General features: G+C 38.5%; 1 pseudogene; it reads right to left on the reverse strand.

Moving 5' to 3' along the window:
• Positions 1 to 427: 427 nt before the first annotated feature.
• LOC101127311 (plastin-1-like) lies at positions 428 to 11,220 on the reverse strand (annotated as a pseudogene).
• Positions 11,221 to 25,553: the final 14,333 nt, after the last annotated feature.

Below are 25,553 nucleotides of genomic sequence, written 5' to 3' on the forward strand. Positions count from 1 at the left end.
ACTTTAAAATCACTACCACATTTCAAAATTACTCTAAAGCCTAATGGGATTTTTATAGGCATTTCATTATAAATTAATTTAGAAATTGATTTTTAAATAATGCTTAGCCTTTCAAGAATGTGGTATGCCGCATAATTTAGTCACTTCTACTTTTCATGTCCCATGGCAGTTTATTTTTTCTCAAATAGGTTTTGCTTTCATATTATTAAGGGACATAATATAGACAGCTGATGTACAAAAGCAAATAGGTGTATATAAATCAAAGCACCCATTATATAATATACGCATACCTACACAATAATAAAGATTTGCTTTGGCACCTGAGACGTCTTTGAGTCCTACTTGTAGTCATTGCTAGAATACTTATTTGTAACCAGTTTCAATAGTCAGGGTCCTGGCAGAAAAATAGATGACACACTCAAAGGGATTATTGATAAGAATTCATGAAAAGTCTATTGACAGAGGCAAGAACATGATTAGGGATCCAACAAGGGGTGAAGAAACACGCGGGACTGACAGCAACAGGGAAGCCATCACCTTGACTAGCCTGAAGGGTAAGGAAAAGGTGTTGTGCAGTTTCCACAACCCAGTGAGAGCTGTAGCTATGGAAGGAGATGGCCTGAGCAGACACCTGGCCTGAAAGGAAATAAACAGCAAATAAATACTATGATTTCTATCTGTTTCAACACTTTGCTCTCCAGCTAGTGCCCTCATTTCCTGAATCCAAACAAAAGGAAAAGAGCAGAGGAAGCCAAGTGATATATTCCGAAAAAGTCAACCTCCCTACCAGGTAGAAAAGTGCAGGAAAGGACAAAGAAGAGCTCTAAAGAGCCTAATAGATGAGAAGATAGACAAAGCATGGCTTTTTAATAGAAGAGAAACCCATGCATCTGTAGAAAGACAAAAAGACTCGCACGGGTTGACAAAGACAAATATTGAAAATATTGAGTGAATAAGAACAGGTTTTGAAGAATGCAAGTTCTATATGATTCAATTCATGTCTATTTTGGAAACACAGGAGGCAATAACATATATTTTGTGCACATAAACCTATGTATTAAAAGTAATATCAAAAATTGAAAAACATAGAAAATAAGAATAGATGCTAAATTTAGTTAGCGGTTACCTCTAGGAATGGAGAGAGTAAATGCTATGGAGATGTGAGGCTTCCACTGCACTCCAGCCTGGGTAACAGACCAAAACCCAGTCCCTAAAATTAATAATAACAATAATATTCACAAATCCTAAAAATTACAATTGAATTTTCATGAGAATCTGGAAAGTAAAATGTTTTGTTTTCTATTAACTTTTTTTCAATAAACATGCTAAACACTTTTTAAATGATGATTTCATACCTTTCTAAAATCTAGGTGTAAGTACATAAATTTCTGTTATACTTCACTTTTCTGTATATACTTTTCTGTATTTTGAAATATTTCATAATTAACTATAAAATAAAAAGCCGATGTGAAAAAGAATGACAGAAAGAGGGAAAGTGTAGTCTGGCCTATTAGAGAAGGCAGCTGCCATGTTTCTTACAGGAACAAATCAAGGACTCAGGACACACAATTGGAGGGGTAAAAACTGTCTTCATACATTCCTCCAGCAGCCTCTGCTCCAGAAGCCATGCCTGTGTGTGTCCTCCTCAGTCTAGCGTCACCTCCCTCAGAATCAGTGGGACTTGCAACCAGATTCTGGCATTAGGTTTTCCCTAAGTCTTTTTTTTGAGAGAGTGAACTTTGAAGTTTATTAAATAATTAGTCCTCATATATGAAAAAGTTTCCTATTAATGAATAATACATGTCACTTCAAGATTTTAGACAATATAGAAACTTACAGCAAAGTGTTTTTAGACCACTTTACATAGCTGGAGGAAGAAAATAAAAGGATTAAACTAAATTATGAGTTCAAATGCATTTATGATCAAAATTATGTAAAACAAAAAAATCAAAACATATTTTGCAGCAGAACCTGTAAAAGCTTTTTTGTGTTCATCTTTTTGAACCATGAAATAGAATGAATTTGTCTTGTTTTAATAAGATTTTCAAGAAACAGAAATAATTTAATCATCAAGTATGAGCTTGATAATGAACATATTTTATTATCAGTATCAATTGGTGAATTAACTGTTATCCAAAAAGGTTGACACGTTCTAACTAGTATGAACAGGATATTGAATTCATTAATGAATATGTAACTATTTTGAACACACAAATAATCCCTAGTTGTATACCCACTGCATTTCAAAATTCTTTAAACTGTGGGGCATCCAATGTATTTAATGTGGCAGAAAAAAAATTAAATGTTTCATTATTTTATTCTGTTCAGTCCTTTTCCCATTAAACTAGAAAACACTGACATAACCATTTTTGGTTTCGCTTCCACAAGGTCAACATGCAACGCATATATCTGGGCACTGATCTCACAAGCAACTGAAGTGGCATATCTTGAAGCTGGAAATAAAAGTATTTTTATTTGTACTTTCAAAAGTGCACTTTCAACCTTTCCAAGATCTGATAACATATTCAATGTGTACCTTCTCATCAGCTGCCATAACCAATGCCAGAATAAATGTTGAATTCTCTTCATTTAGGTCCTGCCAAGCAATGCCAACAAAGGAGAATTTGGTTTTGTTCGTATTCAGTGTGTACCCTCTCATCAGCTGCCATAACCAATGCCAGAATAAATGTTGAATTCCCTTCATTTAGGTCCTGCCCAGCAATGCCAACGAAGGAGAATTTGACCTTATTCTTCCCAAGTTCCACCATATAGTTAGGTATCAATGTTTATGTTCCCTCCAAGGGCAGGGGGAGGTTTGTTGACATGGCTCCAGTTGACTGACACTCAGATCATATCATAGAGCTGAAAGACTGCTAAAGCATCTGCAAGGTAACTGTACAAATGATTAATGTATGGGTTGATTCCTAAGGAATGCACCAGTTCTGAAATGTCCTCTCTTCTTTGCTCTCTCCCTCCAATAAGTTTATATTGATGTCATTATTATCCAACTTGTGTAGGCATGGATAGATATTAAACAGATTAACTATGAAAGCTAAATTAAGTTTAGGATGGCCTGAAACCACATCTGCAGGAGTAACAAACTGTTTGCAGCCAAGTTTATCTACTTCTTGAAGCATAAGTCCAGCACACTTCAGATCATTTTTCTTATGAAATCCTGAAGATGGACTGAAAAGTCCATATTCGCAGTCACCTTTAGGGTCAATTTGTGTAAGCAGATAAAAATAGGCTCTGGAATCCTTACTGCCTTGGCTGAAGTTGTTGATGGTACACCATCCTGCATCAGCCAGATAATGATTCACCCATTACAGCAGTAATTCCTCAGGAGAAAGCTACATCAGCATCTCTAGTTCCTCACCTTCGTTTAGCAATGCAATCAGAGCTTCATTCCTATAAATCTCAATATCATCAAAAAGACCAACTTAGATGATCTGCCAGAGAAGTCCTAAGACCAAGTGAGGTTTTCCTTCTTTGAGATTCTGTGCACTGATGTTGACCACTGTACAACCTAATGGTCGAGACAGACTTTGGGTCTAATGTATTAGTCCATTCTCATGCTGCTATAAAGAACTGCCCAAGACTGGGTAATTTATAAAGTAAAGAGGTTTAATTGACTACAGTTCCACACAGCTGGGGCGGTCTCAGAAAACTTACAATCATGGTGGAAGGGGAAGCAAACACACCCTTCTTCACATGGCAGCAGGAAGGAGAAGTGCCAAGCAAAAGGGGGGAAAGACCCTTATAAAACCATCAGATCTCATGAGAACTAACTCACTATCATGAGAACAGCATGAGGGTAACTTCTCCCATGGTTAAATTACCTCCCACCAGATGTCTCCCACAACATGGGGACATTATGTGAACTACAATTCAAGGTGAGATTGGGTGGGGACACAGAGCCAAACCATATTATTCTGCCCCTGGCCACTCCCAAATTGTATGTCATCACATTTCAAAACACAATCATGCCCTTCCAACAGTCCCCTAAAGTCTTAATTCATTTCAGTTAACTCAGAAGTCCAAGTCCAAAGTCTCATCTGAGACAAGGCAAACCCCTTCCACTTATGAGTTTGTAAAATCAAAAGCAAGTTAGTTACTTCCTAGATACAATGGGGGTACAGGCATATTATACCTGTTTCAAATGGGAGAAATTGGCCAAACCAAAGGGGCCATATGCCTCATACAAGTTCAAAATCCAGCAGGGAAGCCAAATGTTAAAGCTCCAAAATCATCTCATTTGACTCCATGTCTCACATCCAGGGCACGCTGATGCAAGATATGGGATGCCACAGCCTTGGGCAGCTCTGCCCCTATGGCTTTGCAGGGTACGGGCCCCCTCCTGACTGCTTTCACGGGCTGGCATTGAGTCTCTGTGGCTTTTCCAGGCTCACAGAGCAAGCTGCCGGTGAATCTATCATTCTGAGGTCTGGAAGACAGTGGTCCTCTTCTCACAGCTCTACTAGGCGGTGCCCCAGTGGGGACTCTGTGTAGGGGCTTCAACCCCACATTTCCCTTTCTCACTGGCCTAGCAGAGATTCTCCATGAAGCCTTCACCTCTTCAGTAAACTTCTGCCTGCATATCCGGACATTTCTGCACATCCTCTGAAATCTAGGTAGAGGTTCCCAAACCTCAATTCTTGACTTCTGTGCACCCTCAGGCCCAAAACCATGTGTAAGCCACCAAGGTTTGGGGTTTGTACCCTTTGAAGCCATGGCCTGAGCTGTACCATGGCCCCCTTTAGTCATAGCTGGGACACAGGGCACCAAGTCCTGAGGCTGCACAAAGCAGCAAAGACCTAGTCCTGGCCCATGAAACCATTTTTTCTTCCTGAGGCTCTGGGCCTGTGATGAGAGGGACTGCTGGGACAACCTCTGACATGCCCTGGAGACATTTTCCCCATTGTTCTGGTGATTAACATTTGGCTCCTCAGTACTTATACAAATTTCTGCAGACTGCTTGAATTTCTCCGCAGAAAATGGGTTTTTCTCTTCTATCACATTGTCAGCCTGCAAATTTTCCTAACTTTGCTTCCCTTTTAAACCTAAATTCCAATTCCAAACCATAACTTTGTGAATACATAAAACTGAATGCTTTTAACAGCACCCAAGTCACATCCTGGACACTTTGCTGCTTAGAAATTTTTTCTGCCAGATACCCAAAATCATCTCTCTCAAATTCAAAATTCCACAGATCTTTGAGATCTTTGGGCAAAGGAACAGCCAAAAAAAAAAAAAAAAAAAAAAGCCAGTCTCTTTACTAAAACATACCAAGAGTCACCTTTATTCCAGTTCCTAACAAGTCCCTTATCTCCATCTGAGACCACCTCAGCCCAGACTTCATTGTCCATATCACCATCAGAATTTTGGTTAAAGCCATTTAACAAGTCTCTAGGAAGTTCCAAACTTTCCCACATCTTCCTATCTTCTGAGCCCTCCAAACTGTTCCAACCTCTGCGTGTTACCAAGTTCCAAAGTCACTTCCACATTTTCAGGTATCTTTACACTACCCAATACCAATTTACTGTATTAGTCTACTCTCACATGGCCATAGGGAACTGCCCAAGACCGGGTAATTTATCAAGGAAAGAGTTTTAATTGATTCGCCATTCCACAGGGCTGGGGAAGCCTCAGGAAACGTACAATCATGGTGAATGGTGGATGCAGAAGCAAACATGTCCTTCTTCACATGATGGCAGGAAGGAGAATTGCAGAGCAAAAGGGGGAAAAGCCCCTTATACAACCATCAGGTCCCATGAGAACTCACTATCATGACAATAGCATGAGGTTAACTGCCCTCGTGATTAAATTACCTCCCACAGGGTCTCTCCCATGACCTTTGGGGATCATGGGAACTATAATTCATGGTGAGATTTGGGTGGGGACACAGAGCTAAATCATATCAACTAGGTTTAAATTTTCAGAAAGAGTGAAAGCGGTGAGCTTTTTATTAATGGCTCTTTCATCAGTTGTATCTGGTTCAAATAAATTGATCATTTTGCAAAGAAGGATGAGATCTGCAAGTAACTTGAAGATACTGCCATCATTGAGGTTCATGGGTATAAGATGCTTCATGTATAAGACTACAGTCTTTCCTTTTTAATTATTGCATCAGTGACACAAATTCTTCAAACTGATTTTGCCATCTTGGTTGTTGTCAGCAACTGCTAGAATTTTCTCTTATACCTTGTAGCCAGGCATAGGAAGGCTTGCTTAACCTTAAATAGGCCTTGAAGTTCATAGTCACGGACTTACCCACTATTGTGAATATCTATTCTACTAAACACTTCTTTTACTTCTTCAAGCTCCTCCCAAGAAATGATAGTAGTACTGTTTCCAACTTTGGATAGGAAAGACTACCTTCAGGTCTTTATATTTCTTCATCTTGTAGTTCACTAGTTGCTTTCACATTCACTGTCTTGTTTAATCATCAAACCCACAGCTCCCTTCTCACAGGGTCAGAAACAGAAACACACACTTTGACTTCTCATCCATAGTTCCCCTAAGTCTTAATTTTAAGTGATGTTGTCAGTTTTCCTCCCTTATGGTGACTTGATGGGTGTTTTTTAAAGGAAGCTAAGAAAACCCACATTAGCTGCTTACATCTAGGCATCATTTTAAACTGCAGTGCACAATAATGAATCAGCTTAAATAAATCCAGTTGTCCTAAGGTTCTTAAGACACTGGACTTTAATTTATCTTTTTTCTGTTCTCTAGTAGCCTATCAGTTCTTCTGGGGCAGAAAACCTTTTTTTCTTATTTATCTCCGGGTCTTCAGCATCTGGCACAGTGCTTGATATCAATCAAAGCAAACAACTGTGTTCAAGATATGATGAAAATTTAGAAGTGTAGAGAATTGAACAGTAAGAAGAACAAAATTTTTAAAAGGAGATCATGGGAAAGAATTTTGAGAAAAACTATATCTTATACTGAAACACATCTACTGCAAATTAGGACAATTTTAACAATACATTTCTGAATACAGATTATAATTATTCTATAATATATCCATGTATGGCATATATAACATATATTTTATATTGGAAAGTTATTTCTGTTTGAAATACAATACAATGAGCACCTGTGTAACCTTCATCTAGATAAAGGTTCTTTATAGCTATTTTTCCCCTATCCAGGATTCAATCAAGGGATTATGCGTTTCATTTGGTTGTCACATCCTCTTAGCCTTTGATGGAGAACACACACACATGCACACACACACGTGCGCTCTTTTTTGTTCTTTGTGACAGTGGCATTTTTGAAGAGTCCAGGTAATTTGTCTTATATCTCAATCTTGATTTCTCTGATAGCAGACAAACCTTTACATTTAGATGCAGGTTATGTGTGTTTGGCAAAAATACTACTTAGGTGATTTTGTGTGTCTCAGAAGATGTATCATCACCAGAAGTACATAATGTCACTTTGTTCCAATGTTAATGAGGCTAAATTTCATCACTCAGTTAAGGTAGTGTCATCAAATCACTCCAATAAAGTTACTGTTTTCTCTTTGCAATTAAATAACCTGTAGAGTGATGTTTTGAGACCATTCTGTTAACCCAATGAATTTGGTGTCCATTGATAAATCTTCCTGAATTATTACATATGTGTTGCAAAGTAATAATTTTCTAATTATTTCACAGATTCTCCACTTATTAGCTGACATGCTCTGTAAAGAAGAGTTTCCCCCTCCACACACTGACCTTTATTTTATAGCTGTGTAGTTACAGATTCTATTTCTGTCTTCGACATATTTTAATCCATTACCATTTTTATGGTTTTGATGCTCAGACTGTCTCACATTTAGCCAATGAGAACTCTTCCAAACTGGCTTCTGAGTCATTTTGATGTACTTCTCTCATTTGCTCAACACATATTTGCTTTCTGACCCAATAATATATGACAGTCTCTCCTTTTACTTTCCCTCCATCAGACCTGTGAACAGCCTTTACTCTAAGGAACATGCTGCCTTTCACTGAGGATGGTACTTAGATCCCATGGCCCATTGAGTTATTGCTACTGAGTTATGGCCTAAATACTTCTCTAACCCATGTCTACTACCTCCACCCTACTCCATGGCAACAATCCTCAGTTGGTCTTATGACAGGCTATCTGGCTTCCTTTCAACCACTTTCTCACACGGCAGTCAGTGTGATCTTTCCAAATGCAAATTTGTCCCTGCCATACCATGCGCAGGTGCGTGCATTCATTCATGCAGTTCATAACACACTTGAAACAATTCAATGGTTGCCCTTTGAGTTGTAGAATGAACACCAAAAACATTAGAATGACCAAAAACATGTGGGGACATGGCTTTTCCTTTCCCCACACTGAAGTTGCATTTGGCCACTTTTCCCCAGCTCTCTGTGCTTTATCGGCATTGGCCTCTTTTCCAAACGTATCCTGCTTTCTCCCATCACAGGTTATTGTATGTTCTCCCCTCTGTCTAAAATGGTGTCCTCTCACCTAGTATGTCAGATTCCTGACATATTGATTTAGTGCCTCAGCTCTCCGCCTATGCACAGCTGGAGTGGACTCTCCATATAGGTTTGACTCACTTTGCACTCACAGCTTCTTGCCCCTTTTTCACTTTCTGCCCAGGGCTTCTCGGATTCAGTGGGCAAGGGCAGGAGCACGCTTCACATATAAGCATGTGTTGGGGAGTTACCTCTCCCAAGAGCACCCATTAGTCATGAGCAGAGGCCGTGGCAAATGACACAAATCAGGTCTCTTTTTTCTCCTGAGCCATTTTGCCAGCACATCACATCATCTCTCATCTCATCCCTTTGTTTCTCCCACACTAGAGCATTCTGTACACCAGAGGTCACACAAATCCTGTCTTCTGTCCATTCTCACACTTTTACATTTTAACATAATAATCAGAGCCCAGCTTTAATGCCACTTGCCTCATTGAAGTCTTCCCTGTTACCTCCAGTGAAAATTAATCACTCATTTCTCTACAGCCACGACACAACTTCATTATTTCCATTCGAATATTATTCCATCCAACTTTCCTTTATATCAAGATATCTTGATAGGCTGGTAGCTCTTTGAGGTAAGAAGCCTATTATAAGCTGAAACATGTCCTCCTAAAAATTCACGTTGAAGTCCCCACCCCCAGTACCTCAGAATGTGACTATTTGGAGACAGATTTGTACCAAAGTAATTAAGGTAAAATGAGGTCTTTAGGGTGGTCCCTAAACCAATATGACTAATTTCTTTATAAGAAGAGGAAATTTCAGCACACATGTGTACCAAGGGAAAATGATGTGAAGACAAGGCAGAAGGCAGCCATCTACAAGCCAAGGAGGGAGGCCTAGAACAGATCCTTCCCTCACAGCCCTCAGAAGGAACCAATCCTGCTGATACCTTGATTTTAGACTTCTACCCTCCAGGACCATGAGAAAATAAATTTCTGTCGTTTAAGCCAGCCCATCTGTTGCACTGTGTTATGGCAGTCCTAGCAATCTATCATACTCCCTGTGTTTTTTCTCAGCTCACTAGCATCTCACACATTGAAAACATATGACGGACTTGCAATAAATATTTTCTCGTGTGAATTTAATTAATCACCATGCTATAATGTATTCCCTCCCAATTAGTATGTAAAAGCTGGCTTTAGAGTCAAAGCTGACTTCAAATTCTACCATCTTACTAGCTGAGTGACAATAGGAAAGAAAGCAAATCTTAGGTTAAAGATGGGAATAATCATCATCTAACTCATGGGAGTATTTTGATAATTACATGAGATACTGTAAGGAGGTATTCGACATAGTACCTGAAAAGGAATAAGCACTCAATAAGTATTAACTACTATTGCTGCCATAATTATTATATGTGTAATAAAAATATAGTGTGTCAGGATGGAGAAATAAATAAAAGTATATTTTGGTGATCCAGTCTAGGATAATTTACCATGTACTGCACATTTTCTTCAACATCTTAGTTAAAAGTGAACTAAAAAATACACTAAGTTCTTCAAAAGAAGAACGTCATTGTTCACTGTGTACTGGAATACTTTATGGAAATATTCCTGCCTTTGGGCTCTTAAAATGAAGATTCATTACCAAAAGACATGTCTACAGGGTGAGATAGGCCCAAATGGCCAGGCAATGTCCCAAAATGACAGGCTATTACGTTTCAGCTTCTGAAGGAGTTTCATCCATGAATAGTGCCTCTGAAAGACAAACTATCCTAGATGACATTCTTAATGGGACAGGGTTGAATTGGAAGAAAGTAAATCTAAGCACCTGAACAATATTGTTACTTGTTACTCCTTTCTAGAAAATAGTATTCTCACACCTGGATCGCTTTAGTGCTTGAATGCAAAATTTTATAGAGAATGAAAGCAGTAAAATATGTGTATTAGGGTAAGAAAATTCAATCTAGAAGATGATACTGTGGGATGTTATTTTTATTAAAAACACACTCACAACAAATTAGGGCCCATGGTCTCTAAGATATAAGGGAAATAATGACTATTTCAGGTCACAGGTGAAATCACCAAACCTTACTTTAAGCAAAGAAGCAACAGAGAGGAGCTGAGGGATGAGGAAGGGCCAACTGTAATCTGAGTTAATCAGGGTGAGACTCACTGGCTTCAGCCTTCTCCTGAGACAAGCTGGGGCTGACATTTCAAATTTAAGAAGCACGATATGATTCTGCCATCTTGGTTTGAGAAAGCAGACACTGCCAACTGGTTATCTCTTTTCCTTTATCCTCTAAGGATGGAGTGCAATGTTTCTGTGTCCCTATGGCCAAGTTTTCTTATAACTAGTCAAGAAAATGTTCTAAATTCCCTTAGAGTCATACTAAGTGGCATGCTGCTCTCACAACATCCCTAGAGGGCCTGCTCCACTTGAAATACCACAAACCAAACCTATTCTGACTCCTGGAAACAAGACATCTCCCCATCTCCAGCCACCCTTCCAGTGTCCACAGCTCATAGGTACTAAATCTGCAGAGGCTCCCAAAACAAGGAGATAACCGAATACCTAAATCCTCTACCCCACTCAGCAGATAAAGCCCCAGCACCTGTGAGCATGCCATATCCCAAATTACTTTACTCTCAGAATGGCTAGATCCTATCCCCAAATGACCATGATTACTATCTTCAGCTATGATAATTCACTCACCCATTGCTGTAATCCATGAGACATTTACACCCAGATGAAGTGTCATTACCTCTTCCTCCGTATTTCCAATCATGTTACCCCTCTGAAATTTGGGAGATTAGTAAAAAAGATGAGAGACATCCTCAGGGACTTGCCTATGGGTGAATTTATTGCTTTCTACTCCTTGCATTCAGAGAACAATACTCAGTGATTAAAAATAAATGAAATATGGCTTACGTTTTAAAAATAAACACAGCTTTACATTTGCATTGATGCTCCTTGATAAAGATGTGCGTTCATTTTCTTTTAATAACTCCATATCCTATGACTGATATCTGAGAAAATGCTGTATTACAAACACCAGGTGGGTCACAGGCCTATCGATGATATCAGAGTATAAACCAGTCAAAACCCTTCCCGTTAAACTTCAGGCAATTGCAATACTCACCACTGAGGATGATGAAAGAAACGCACTTTTCTAGAGAAGCAAAAACCATTTATGGGAATGTTTGAATTGCTGTTCGGTAAACATAGACACCTGAGAAGAGTGAACCATAAACTGAAAAGCTTGAGTATGAGGGAGTGGGTGGCAGGACAGCAAGCAGCACAAGGTTTTCATGACCTAAGAGTAGACAGTTTGTACAGATTGTGTCTATCATCATAAATATTTCCACAATCCATTGAGGCAATGATCTCTTTTCTGAAAATGAACACTGATAAGTAGCTATTTAATGCCTCCATTTGTAATAGCTATATTGTGCATTTAATGTATGTTTCCATTGATCATTTAAAAATCATTTACTAAATTAAAAATTAAATTCATCAGTTATGGTAGATACTTTTTGCCCTTCCACTTTTCATCCCTACAGCCCATCTCTGATCCCAGCTACAGTAGGAGTGAACTGGTCTATGCAAAATACCAACATCCCATCTTAAGCTTGTGCATTTTTGTCTCTGCTTTTCTACATTAAGGCCTTTCCAAGGCCAAGGAACTTGCTCAATCCTGCAAAAGCACAGCCTAGGAGCATGGGGGAGTTAAAGGCACAGAGACACACTCAGTCAGCAGGGATAGGAACTGGCAGATAAATGCCCCAACCCCTAGTCCTTTAGACAAACAGTCCTGATAGGCATTCTGTGGATTTCTCAGAGGATCTTGCAAAACTGCACCATCAGCACTGCAATTGTAATGACCCATCCTAATATTGGCTTCTTCTCTTTCCCTATCTCATTCTAAGCTTCTTCACTACTGGTTCCTGGGTTACCCTCCTAATGAAAGTATATGCTCCTAACTTCCCAACTTCTAATCCTATGCTCTGCTTTCAGGAGAGCCCAAACAAAGACATGAAATATCTTAAAATCTAGAGATATTTAGATAGCAGAAATCAGGAATGAAGAAAGAATCCAGAAGTAGAAATCAAGACATGAAGGCATTAAAAGCAACTTCGAAAATATTACCATCTAATCATTAAACAATATCTATTTAGTGTTTACTAAGTGCCACACGTGTTCCAACTACTAGAGACACTGGCTGGTAAAAATATTCCAGGAACTGGCTGGTAAAAATATTCATTTACTGAGTTAATTTTTGTAAAGCACTTAGGACTGTGCCTAATACATATTAAGTCCTGTATGTATACTAAATAAGTAGAAAACAGATAAATATATTAAATCCTAAGTGTCCACTGGGTACATCCCAAAGTTTAAGCCACCTCTCAGCTTTTCAACAAACTCTTGATATATTTTAATTAAACTTTTTTATTTTTACATAATCATAGATTCAATGAGGAGGATGGTTAATGGGTACAAACATATAGTTAGCTAGAAGAAAGAAGTTCTAGTGTCTGATAACAAAGTAGGATGACTATAGTTAACAATTTATAGTATATTTCAAAATAGCTGCAAGAGAAGATGTGAAATTTTCCCAATACAAAGAAATGATGTCTTTGAGGTGATGGATATCCTAAATACCCATATATGATCATTACGCATTGTATGCATGTATCAAAATAACACCTGTACCCTATAAATATGTACATTATGTATCAATCAAGAAAAGAAACAATAACAGACAGTTCCCACGTACCCTTTACCTAATACGTGTAATTTACCAGAGTAGCCTAATTTTAATTCTACTGCTAATCAAGATCACTCAAATCAAATTTTCTGGTACTTTTTTTTGTGGGGGGAGCTGAAATTTAGGATCCAATGCTTTTTTAATGGAGGTGAAATTCACATAACATAAAATTAACCATTTAATCCTCATCAGTGATAGACTGCATAAAGAAAATGTGGTACATACACACCATGGAATACTATGCAGCCATGGAAAGGAACAAGATCATGTCCTTTGCAGGGATATGGATGGAGTTAGAAGCTGTCATCCTCAGCAAATTAACACAGGAACAGAAAATCGAACACCACATATTCTCACTTATAAGTGGGAGCTGAATTATAAGAACACATGAACACATGGTGGGGAGCAACACACACTGAGGCAGAGTGGGCAGAGAGAGTGAGAGCATCAGGAAGAATAGCCAATGGATGCTGGGCTTAATACCTGGGTGATGGGATGATCAGTGCAGCAAACCACCATGGCACACATTTACCTATGTAACAAACCTGCACATCCTGCACATGTACCCCAGAACTTAAAAGTTGAAGAAAAAAACATTAGCCACTTAAAAGTACACAGTTTCTGTTAATCTGTGAATAGGTCATACATTCTTTTTTCCTTGCATTCTTCATAATTTTTGCTGAAAACTGGACATATTTAACGTAATGTGGTAACTCTGGAAATCAGATTCTTCCCCCTCATCATTGTTTTTTATTCTGTTTCAGCTTGCTGCGGATTGTAGTGGTTTGTTTACTTTTCTAAACTATTTTTGTAAAGTCTGTATTTTTGGAGTGTATGCTCTGAGTTCTTTGTTCCTTTAGCTTGTCATTGACTAGTGTTGACAGACATTGCCTTCAATGCCTGGAGCCAAGAAAAGAAAAAAACAAACTTTCCCAGTCTTTGCAAATTGTCTTGAGATTGAGGAGCTCTTTCAATACTTAGGCTGTTTACAACTCTGTGTTAACCTGAATTTTGTGCTTCTATTGAGCCTAAAGATCAGCCAAAGGTGAAAACTCTGGGTCTTCTCTGGTCCTTTCCTACCATGCACCCTTCCCTGGGCATACACATGGCATTCTAAATTTCCCAGTATAGGTAGGCACCCTTCAATTCCCTAATTTACCAAAGAAACTCTCCCTCTGGCTTTTCATCCCAGGCTGTTGCCTCAACTGTAATCTTTTGCCCCAGGCAGCAGTTGTTCATTTGCCTTACAATGTTTTCAAGGAATGCCCCTTTCATAGCCACTTCTTTACTCTGAGTGACATCTATTGATTTTGACTTTTTAATAATCACCATTCTTGCAGGAGAAAGCTGGTATCTCATTATGGTTTTTACCTGCATTTCCTTGATAATTAGTGATATTGAGCTTTTTCTTCACATGATTCTTGGCCATCTGTATATCTTTTGAGAAATGTCTATTCGTGTAACTTGTCAACTTTTGATGTGATTTTTTCTTGATTTATTTGAGTTCCTTGTAGATTCTGGATACTAGTTGATATGCTTTGGCTGTGCCCCACCCAAATCTTATCTTGAATTGTAGCTCCCATAATTCCCACGTGTCATGGGAGGGATTGGTGGGTGGTAATTGAATCATGGGGGCAGGTCTTTCCCATGCTGTTCTTGTGACAGTGAATAAGTCTCATGAGATCTGATGGTTTTATAAAGGGGAGTTTCCATGCACAAGTTCTCTTCTCTTGGATGTTGCCATCCATGTAAGACATGACTTTGCTCCTCCTTGCCTTCCATAATGATTGTGAGGCCTCCCCAGGCATGTGGAACTGTGAGTCCATTAAACCTCTATCCTTTATAAATTACCCAGTCTCCAGTATGTCTTTATTAGCAGTGTGAAAACAGACTAATACAGTAAATTTGTACTAGTGGAGTGGGGCACTGCTAAACAGATACCTGAAAATGTGGAAGCAACTTTGGAATTAGTTAACAGGCAGAGGTTGGAACAGTTTGAAGGCCTCAGAAGAAGACAGAAAAATGTGGGAAAGTTTGGAACTTCCTAGAGACTTGTTGAATGGCTTCAACCAAAATGCTGATAATGATATAGACAATGAAACCCAGGCTGAGGTGGTCTCAGATGGAGATGAGGAACTTGTTGGAAACTGGAGAAGGTGACTCTTGCTATGTTTTAGCAAAGAGACTGGTGGCATTTTGCCCCTGCCCTACAAATTTGTGGAACTTTGAACTTGAGAAAGATTATTTAGGTTATCTGGCAGAAGAAATTTCTAAGCAACAAAGCATTCAAGAGGTGACTTGGGTGATGTTAAAGATATTCAATTTTAAAAGGGGAACCGAGCATAAAAATTCAGAAAATTTGCAGCCTGGCAATGTGATAGAAAAGAAAATCCCATTTTCTGAGGAGAAATTCAAGCCTGCTGCAGAAATTTGCATAAGTAACAAGGAGCTGAATGTTAAACACCAAGACAATGGGGAAAATATTTCCAGGGCATGTCAGAGACCTTTGTGGCAGTCCCTCTCATCACAGGCCTGGAGGCCTAGGAGGAAAAAATGGTTTTGTGGCCAGACCCAAGGCCCCCCTACTGTGTGCAGCCTAGGAACTTGGTGACCAACATCCCAGCCACTCTAGCCATGGCTGAAAGGATCCAATGTATAGCTCAGACAATGGCTTCAGTGAGTGTAAGCCCCAAGCCTTGGCAGCTTCCACATAGTGTTGGGTCTGCGTGTACACAGAAGTCAAGAATTGAGGATTGGGAATCTCTGCCTGGATTTCAGAGGATGTATGGAAATATCTGGATGGGCAGGCAGAAGTTTGCTGCAGGGATGGGGCCCTAATGAAGAACCTCTGCTAGGGCAGTGCAGAAAGGAAATGTGGGATTAAAGCCCCCCAAGAGAGTCCCCACTGGGGCACTGCCTAGTGGAGATGTGAGAAGAGGGCCTCTGTCCTCCAGACCCCAGAATGGTAGATCCACTGACAGCTTGCACTGTGTGCCTGGAAAAGCCCCAGACACTCAATGCCAGCCTGTGAAAGCAGCTGGGAGGGAGGCTATACCCTGCAAAGCCATAGTGTTGGAGCTTCCCAAGACCATAGGAACCCACCTCTTACATTAGCATGACCTGGATGTGAGACATGGAGTCAAAGAGATTATTTTGGAGCTTTAAGATTTGACTGTCCCACTGAATTTCAGATTTACATGGGCCCTTTAGCCCCTTCATTTTGGTGAATTTCTCCCATTTTGAATAGGTGTATTTATCCAATGCCTGTACCCCCACTGTATCTAGGAGGTAACTAACTTGCTTTTGATTTTACAGGCTCATAGGCAGAAGGGACTTGCTTTGTCTCAGGTAAGATTTTGGACTGTGGACTTTTGGGTTAACGCTGAAGTGAGTTAAGACTTTGGGGGACTGTTGGGAAGGCATGAGTGGTTTTGAAATGTGAGGACATGAGATTTGGGAGGGGCCAGGTTTGGAATGATATAGTCTGGCTCTGCCCCTACCCAAATCTCATCTTGAATTCCCACATGTTGTGGGAGGGACCTGGTGGGAGGTAACTGAATCACAGGAGCAGGTCTTTCCCATGTTGTTCTCATGATAGTTTCCTCCATTCTGTGAGTTGCCTGTTTACTGTGATAATTATTTCTTTTGCTGTGCAGAAGCTTTTTAATTTAATTAGTTTTCATTTATTTATTTTTGTTTTTGTTTCATTTGTTTTGGGCCTTTTAATCATGAATTCTTTGCCTAGGCCAAAGTCCAAAGTTATCTTCTGAATTTTTTATGGTTTCCGGTCTTAGATTTAAGTGTTTGATCAATCTTGAATTGATTTTTATATAAACTGAGAGATAGGGATCCAGTTTCATTCTACACGTGGCTACTTTTCCCAGCACCATTTATTAATGGGTACCCTTTCCCCAATTTATGTTTCTGTATGCTTTGTCAAAGAACAGTTGGCTGTATGTATTTTGCTTTATTTCTGGGTTCTCTATTCTGTTCCATTGGTCTCTGTGCCCACTTTTTTTTTTTTTTTTTTTACCAGTACCATGCTGTTTTGGTAACTATAGCCTTGTAGTATAATTTGAAGTCTGGTAATGTGATGTCCCCAGGTTTTTTTTTAAAAAACTTAGGATTTCTTTGGCTGTTTGGGCTCTTTTTTGACTAAATATAATTTTTAGAATTGTTTTTTCTAATTCTGTGAAAAATGATGTTGGTATTTTGATAGTAATTGCAGTGAATCTGTAGATTGCTTTGGAAAGTATGGTCATTTTCACAATATTGTTTCTTCTAATCCATTAGCATGGGATGTGTTTCCATTTGTTTGTATCTTCTGTGATTTTTTTCACCAGTGTTTGGTAGTTCTCCTTGTAGAGATCTTTCACCTTCTTGGTTAGGTCTGCTCCTGGGAGTTTTTTTTGTTTTTTTTTTTTTTGCAGCTGTTGTAAAAGGGATTGAGTTCTTGATTCAATTCTCAGCTTGGTTGATGTTAGTGCAACGCAGTGCTACTGATCTGTGTACATTGATTTTGTAACCCGAGACTTTACTGAATTTGTTTATCAAATCTAGGAGTCCTTTGGAGGAGTCTTTAGGTTTTTCTAGGTATATGATTTTATCATCAGCAAACAGCAACAGTTCAATTTCTTCTTTTTTTTTTAATTTGGATACCTTTATTTATTTATTTCTCTTGCCTGATTGCTCTGGATAGGACTTCCAGTACTATGTTGAATAGAAGTGGTGAAAGTGGTCATCCTTGTCTTGTTCCAGTTCTCAGGGGGAACGCTTTCAACCTTTCCCCATTCAGTATGATGTTGGCTGTGGGTTTCTCATATACGGCTTTTTCTATTTTGAAGTAAGTCCCTTCTATGCCTACTTTGTTGAAGGTTTTTATCGTAAAGGAATGCTAGATTTTATTGAATGCTTTTTCTCCATCTATTCAGATGATCATATGGTTGTTTTTAATTCTGTTTATGTGGTGTATCACATTTATTGACTTGCATATGTTAAACCATCCCTGCATCCCTGGGATGAAACCCACCTGATCATGGGTTATTATCTTTCTGATATACTGTTGGATTAGGCTAGCTAGTATTTTGTTGAGGATTTCTGCATCTTTGTTCACCAGGAATATTGGTCTGTTCTTTCCTTTCTTTGTTGTGTCTTTTCCTGGTTTTGATATCAGGATGATAGTGGCTTTGTAGAATGATTTACAAAGAATTTCCTCTTTTTCAGTGTTCTGGAATGATTTCAGTAGGACTGATACCAATTCTTCCTCGAATGTCTGGTAGAATTCAGCTGTGAATCCATCAGGCTCTGGACTTTTTTGTTATGGTTGGCGTTTTTTTAAATTACTGATTTAATCTTACCGCTTTTTACTGGTCTGTTCAGGGTTTCTATTTCTTCCTGATTTAATCTAGAAGGATTGTATGTTTCCATTTAATCTAGGAGGGTTGTATGTTTCCAGGAATTTATCCATTTCCTCTAGGTTTTCTGGTCTGTGTATAATATATAGGTGTTCATAGTAGTCTTAAATGACCTTTTGTATTTCTGTGGTTGTTGGTTATAATGTCTCCAGTTTCATTTCCAAGTGAGCTTATTTGTATCTTCTCTCTTCTTTTCTTGGTTAATCTAACTAATGGCCTGTCAGTTTTGTTTATCTTTTTAAATAACCACTTTTTGTTTCATTATTTATAAAATCTTTTTCATTATTTCTTTGTTTGTATTAATTTCATTTAGTTCTGCTCTAATCTTTGTTATTTCTTTTCTTCTGCTACTTTTAGGTTTAGTTTGTTCTTGTTTCCCTGACTCCTTGAGATGTAAGATTAGCTTGTTAATTTGTGATCTTTCAGACTTTTTTTAACTTTTATTTTAAGTTCAGGGGTGCAAGTGCAGGTTTGTTACATAAGTAAACTTGTGTCATGGGGGTTTGTTGTACAGATTACTTCATCACCCAGGAATTAAGCCTGGTACCCATTAGTTGTTTCTCTTGATCCTCTCCCTTCTCCCACCCTCCATTCTCCAAAAGGTCCCAGTGGGTGTTGTTCCTTCCAACGTGTCCATGTATTCTCACCATTTAGCTCCCACTTAAAAGGGGGAGCATGCAGTAGTTTTCTGTTCTTGTGTTACTTTGCTAAGGAGGATGGCCTCCATCTCCATCCACATCCCTGCAAAGGACATGATCTCATTCCCTTTTGGCTGCATGATATTCCATGGTGTATATGTACCACATTTTCTTTATCCAGTCTATCATTGATGGGCATTTGAATTGATTCCATATCTTTGCTATTGTGAAAAATGCTGCAGTGAACATTCACATGCATATTTGTTTGTAATAGAATGATTTATATTCCTTTGGGTATACACTCAGTAATGGGATTGCTGGGTCAAATGGTATTTCTGGTTCTAGGTCCTTGAGGAATTGCCACACTGTCTTCCACAATGGTTGAACTAATTTACATTCCCACCAACAATGTAAAAGTGTTCCTATTTCTCCACAGCCTCGCCAGCACCTGTTGTTGCTTGACTTTTTAATAATCGCCATTCTGACTGGCGTGAGATGGTATCTCAGTGTGGCTTTGATTTGCATTTCTCTAATGATCACATGATTGTTGGCTGCATGTATGTCTTCTTTTGAAAAGTGTCTGTCCATGTCCTTTGCCTACTTTTTAATTTTTTTTGTAAGTTTAAATTCCTTATAGATGATGGATGCTAGATCTTTGTTGGATGCATAGTTTGCCAGAATTTTCTCCCATTCTGTAGGTTGTCTGTTTACTTCTGTTAATAGTTTCTTTTGTTGTGCAGAGCTCTTTAGTTTAATTAGATCCCATTTGTCAATTTTTGTTTTTGTTGCGATTGCTTTTGGTGTCTCCATCACGAAATCTTTGCCCATTCCTATGTCCTGAATAGTATTGCCTGGGTTGTCTTCCAGGGTTTTTATAGTTTTGGGTTTTACATTTAAGTCTCTAATACATTAACTTTTATATATGGTGCAAAGAATGGAGTCGTTTCAATCTTCTGCATATAGCTAACCAGTTATCCCAGCAACATTTATTAAACACGGAGCCTTTCCCCATTGTCTGTCAGGTTTGTCAAAGATCAGATTGCTGTAGGTCTATGGTCTTATTTCTGGGTTCTCTATTCTGTTCTATTGGTCTATATGTCCATTCTTGTACCAGTACCCTGCTGTTTTGGTTACTGTAATCTTGCAGTATAGTTTGAAGTCAGGTAGTGTGATGCCTCCAGCTCTGTTCTTTTTGTTTACAATTGCCTTGTCTATTCAGGCCCTTTTTTGGTTTCATACAGATTTTTAGTTTTCTCTAGTTCAGTGTATGGCCATTTTAATGATATTGATTCTTCCTATCCATGAGCATGGAATGTTTGTCCATTTGTTTGTGTCATCTTTGATTTGGAGACAGAGTCTTGCTCTGTTGCCTAGGCTGGAGGGCAATGGCACCATCTCCTGGCTCATTACAACTTCTGCCTCCTGGGTTCAAGCAATTCTCCTGCCTCAGCCTCCCAAGTAGCTGGGATTATAGGCATGCACCACCACCCCTGACAAACTTTTGTACTTTTAGCAGAGATGGGGTTTTGCCATGTTGGCCAGGCTGGTCTCAAACTCCTGGCCTCAGGTAATCTGCCCGCCTTGGCCTCCCAAAGTGCTGGGATTACAGGCATGAGCCACCGTGCCCAGCCCATCTCTGATATCTTTGAGCAGTGGTGTGTAGTTCTCCTTGTAGAGATCTTTCACTTCCCTAGTTAGCTGTATTCCCAGACATTTTAATTTTTTGTGGCAATTGTGATTTTGCTCTCGGCTTGACTGTCATTCGTGTATAGAAATGCATCAATTTTGCACAATGACTTAGTATCCTGAGACTTTGCTGAAGTTGCTTATCAGTGTAAGAAGCTTTTGGGCTGAACCTATGGGGTTTTCTAGATATAGGACCATGTCATCTGCAAATAAGGATAGTTAGACTTCTTTTCTTCCTATTTGAATGCCCTTTATTTCTTTCTCTTGCCTTATTTTCCTGGCCAGAACTTCCAACACTATTTTGAATAGGAGTGTTAAGAGAGGGCATCCCTACCTTATGCTGGTTTTCAAGAAGAATGCTTCCAGCTTTTGCCCATTTAGTATAATGTCAGCTGTGGATTTGTCATAGATGGCTCTTATTATTTTGAGGTATGTTCCCTTAATACCTAATTTATTGAGAGTCTTTAATATGAATGGATGTTGAGATTATCAAAAGCCTTTTCTGCATTTATTGAGATAATATGGTTTTTGTCTTTAGTTCTGTTTATGTGATGAATCACATTTATTGATTTGAGTATGATGAACCAAACCTTGCATCCTGGGGATGAAGCCTACTTGATCATGGTGGTTAAGCTTTTTGATGTGCTGCTGCTGAATTCAGTTTGCCAGTATTTTTGTTCAGAATTTTTGCATCAAAATTTATCAAGGATATTAGCCTTTATTTGTTGCACCTCTGCAAGGTTTTGGTATCAGGATAATGCTGGCCTCATAGAATGAGTTAGGGAGGAGTCCCTCCTCCTCAATTTTTAGGAATAATTTCAGTAGAAATGGTACCAGTTCTTTTTTGTACATCTGGTAGAATCTAGTTGTGTGGTTGTTAATTTCTCTGGTACTGCGCTTTTTTTTTTGGGGGGGGGGGTTGGTAGGCTATTTATCAGTGCCTCAATTTCAGAACTCATTATTGGCTTTCACACTTTTTTATGTAGGCATTTAGTGCTATAAACTTTCCTCTTAGCATTGCTTTGGTTGTATCCCAAAGGTTTTGATAACTTGTGTCATGATTATGATTCATTTTAAAGAATTTTTTAATTTCCATCTTGATTTCATCGTGAATCCAAAAACCATTCAGCAGCAGATTATTTAATTTCCATGTATTTGTATAGTTTTAAGGGTTCCTTGTGGAACTGATTTCTAGTTTTGTACCACTGTGTTCTGAGAAGATAGTTGATATAATTTTAATTCTTTTAAACGTACTGACACTTGTTTTGGGGCCTATCATATGCTCTATCTTGGGTAATGTTTCATGTGCTGAGGAGAAGAATGTATATTCTGCAGTTCTTGGGTAAAGTGTTGATTAAAAATCTGTTATGTTGACTCATTCCAGATTGCAGTTTAAGTCCATTGTTTCTTTGCTGTTGACTTTCCATCTCAGTGGTCTGTCTGGTGCTGTCAGTAGAGTGTTAAAGTCCTCTACTACTATTGTGTTGCTGTTTATCTTATTTCCTGGGTCTAGTAGTAATTGTTTAATGAATCTTGGAGCTCCAGTGTTAGGTACGCATAATTAGGATAATAACTTCATGTTGGATTGATCATTTTATCATTATATTATGACCAAATCCTTGTCTTTTTTTTACTATTGTTGCCTTAAAGTCTGTTTTATCTGATATAAGAATAGCTACTTCTGCTCACTTTTGGTTTTTGTTTGTAATAGACATTAGCATTACTTGTGAAAAATGGTACATGACTGATGAGCAAAAGCAATTTTCACGGAATGAATTTGCACCTGTTTTACGCTATTATCTTAATATATAAGGTGGCTTCAATTTCAGGGTCAAAATCTCAGCACTTTTTTGGAAAAATACCCACAAGGAAGGCTTTGGATGAGGTGAAAAGATGCTTTCCATATCTTCATTTGACAGGAAATTTTTCAGCTGCCCTTTTTTGAAGTCAAGTGTGAAAGCAGCAGGTCCTGTTTTAAATCTCATATGCCCCAACTCACCATTCACCAACTTAATCCTTCTACTAATCTTTCCAAAATCCAGATCCCAGTCAAGATCAGCTGTCTTAATCAAGTGTGAAAAACATTTCGATCTACACTCATCTTTCTTCTCTCAATGTCTAGAGGACTTACTTCTAAGGTTAATTTTGTTTTTAGTAAAATAAGATAAACACTTAAAACTTTTAAGTGAAAGCACATTAGTACTCTTTAAAGACTGAATGTCCTTGGAGGCAAAAACACTATTTAAACATTTTACTCTTGTACTTTGAGCTAGACACAATGGATGCATTCCAAAAACATGCTGACATGGTCTTCCTCATCTGAGAGGCCCACAGAGCACTGCCTCAGTGATGAGTTTACATAATTCTTAATATTTTTCCAACGTTCATTACTTCCTAAAAATAAATACCAAAAGGATGAGTATTGCATTAAAGCAAAATGCATTTGTTTCACAAATAGACAAGTTCATACTACATATCTAATTTTTTTCCTTCATTCTAAACAAATAAAAATTCCAAGCATCTTAGACTCACATACCTGGATCTGAGAAAACAACATATTTTCCAATTTTCCTTCGAATTGCTGAAATATTTCCAAAATATGTAAGAAAATGCAAAAACAACAGTTAGAAAAACATACGTACCAAGAAAATGTTATTTTGGGAAAACTATCAAGCATCACAAATATCTTTTGGGTTTTCATTTGCTCATGGGTCATGCATGACTAATAACCTGTCAAACTGTCCTGAGAAAAATGTTGGGGATAATAGTGATGCAGAGGTAGCAATATTCCCCAGTATGCAGGTGGTGCTGGCCAAGGGGATAGATCTGCACAATGCACATGAAAAGAAAATATGAGATAAGCGTAAAACGTGTTTACTTTAAAAAGCCAATTGGCTTTTTAACGAGAAGAAGCAATTAGTACATCTTCAAGGCAAGAGTGAAGGAAGGAATAAAATGCTATTTTTTGAGTTTCTTAGCTTATTATCAAGGGCTTCCCAATCCAAAGAGAGGAGGACGTATTATCTAAATTAATAATTTATATTTTGGGGAATAGAATCAAAATCCCCATCATGCTATGCCTTGTAAATAAATTCCTGTGTGCTCATAAACCTTTTCACTTTTTTCTTGTTAGAGACAGAGTCTCGCTCTGTCACCCAGCTTAGAGTGCAGTGGCACAATCTTAGCTCACTGTAACCTCAAATTCCTGGACTCAAGCAATCCTCTCGCCTCAATTTCCAGAGTAGCTGGGACTACAGCCACATGCCACCACATCTGGCTAAGGCTAGCCTCAAACTTCTGGCCTCAAGAAATCCTCCCACCCCAACTTCCAAAGTGCTGTGATTATAGGCATGAGCCACCTAGCCTGGCCCACATTATTTTTTTAATCTGACAGTTTGAATTTACATGAAAAACACTATTCATGTTTTTGTTTACGTGATGAAGGATCCTCAAAATAATGTTCTCCCCCTGAGAACATATACAGAGACTTCAAATATCACCCAGAAAAACTGAGCCAATGAGAAGAATGAAATGATTAGCTGGTATTATGGGTTATTTGGGTTTTTTCCTGATTTTTCTGGCAAAGATTTGTAATTTTTTCATCTTCTTTATAGTCTTTGTTATATGGGTTCTCCAGTAGGCCTTTAGTAGTTTCAGTTATTTGTGTTATTTATGCTTAAAGCATAGCTCAATAAAAATGGCCTACAGTTTTAAGTAACTCTAAAGTTAAACTGAGCCAAACAATCATCTTTTCCATAAAATTGTTCTACCTAAGATCAGTGAAGACCCCCAGTTATCAAATAAAAGGGCTTTCAATCACAGTCATGTTGATGGTATTAACAGTCAAAATGGTTTTCTTTCTAAGCTTCTATAGCAACGTTCTCTGCTAATTCTCTAACAGCTTCTGCTCTGGCCTCCTTCCAATTCTCTTCAGAGGTTCCTCTTGTTCTACCTGTCCCTTATGTTATTGTCTACTCCATTTCAAATGGAGATAGAACTTTTAAAAAACTTTATGTGTAGGAAAAAATGCTAGAAGAATCCATACAAAAGCATTTTAATAATGGTTATGTTTAGATACATAAGTAATTTTTTCTATCTTTTTCTATCTCAAATTTTCTTTACTGAAAAAATAAAATAACTATGATGAAAAAAGCTTTAAGACAGAAAACGCATGGAATTTCCCAAAGTTCTATGCTTAATGCTTTTCACATTTTACTAGTTTATATGCTCCTTGAGCACTCTTCTCCTCTGGTGTCAAATCTGCACCAATAAATTCTGAGTCTACACAGGTTGTCTCTCTCTTTCCAAAAAGTATGTTCAGAAGTTGAATGTCTTTGCAGCAACATGGAGGAGCCTGGAGGATGTATTAGTCAGGGTTCTCTAGAGGAACAGAACTAATAGGATAGATAGATATATGAAGGGGAGTTTATTAAGGAGTATTAACTCACACAAGCACAAGGTGAAGTCCCACAGTAGGCCATCTGCAAGTCGAGGAACAAGGAAGTCAGTGGGAGATTAGTCTGAGTCCCAAAACCTTAAAGTAGGGAAGCCAACAGTGCAGCTTTCAGTCTGTGGCCAAAGGGCCAAGAGCCCCTGGCAAACCACTGGTGTAAGG

This window comes from Gorilla gorilla, chromosome 9 (genome assembly GCF_029281585.2).
Source record: "Gorilla gorilla gorilla isolate KB3781 chromosome 9, NHGRI_mGorGor1-v2.1_pri, whole genome shotgun sequence".
NCBI classification, from domain to species: domain Eukaryota; kingdom Metazoa; phylum Chordata; class Mammalia; order Primates; family Hominidae; genus Gorilla; species Gorilla gorilla.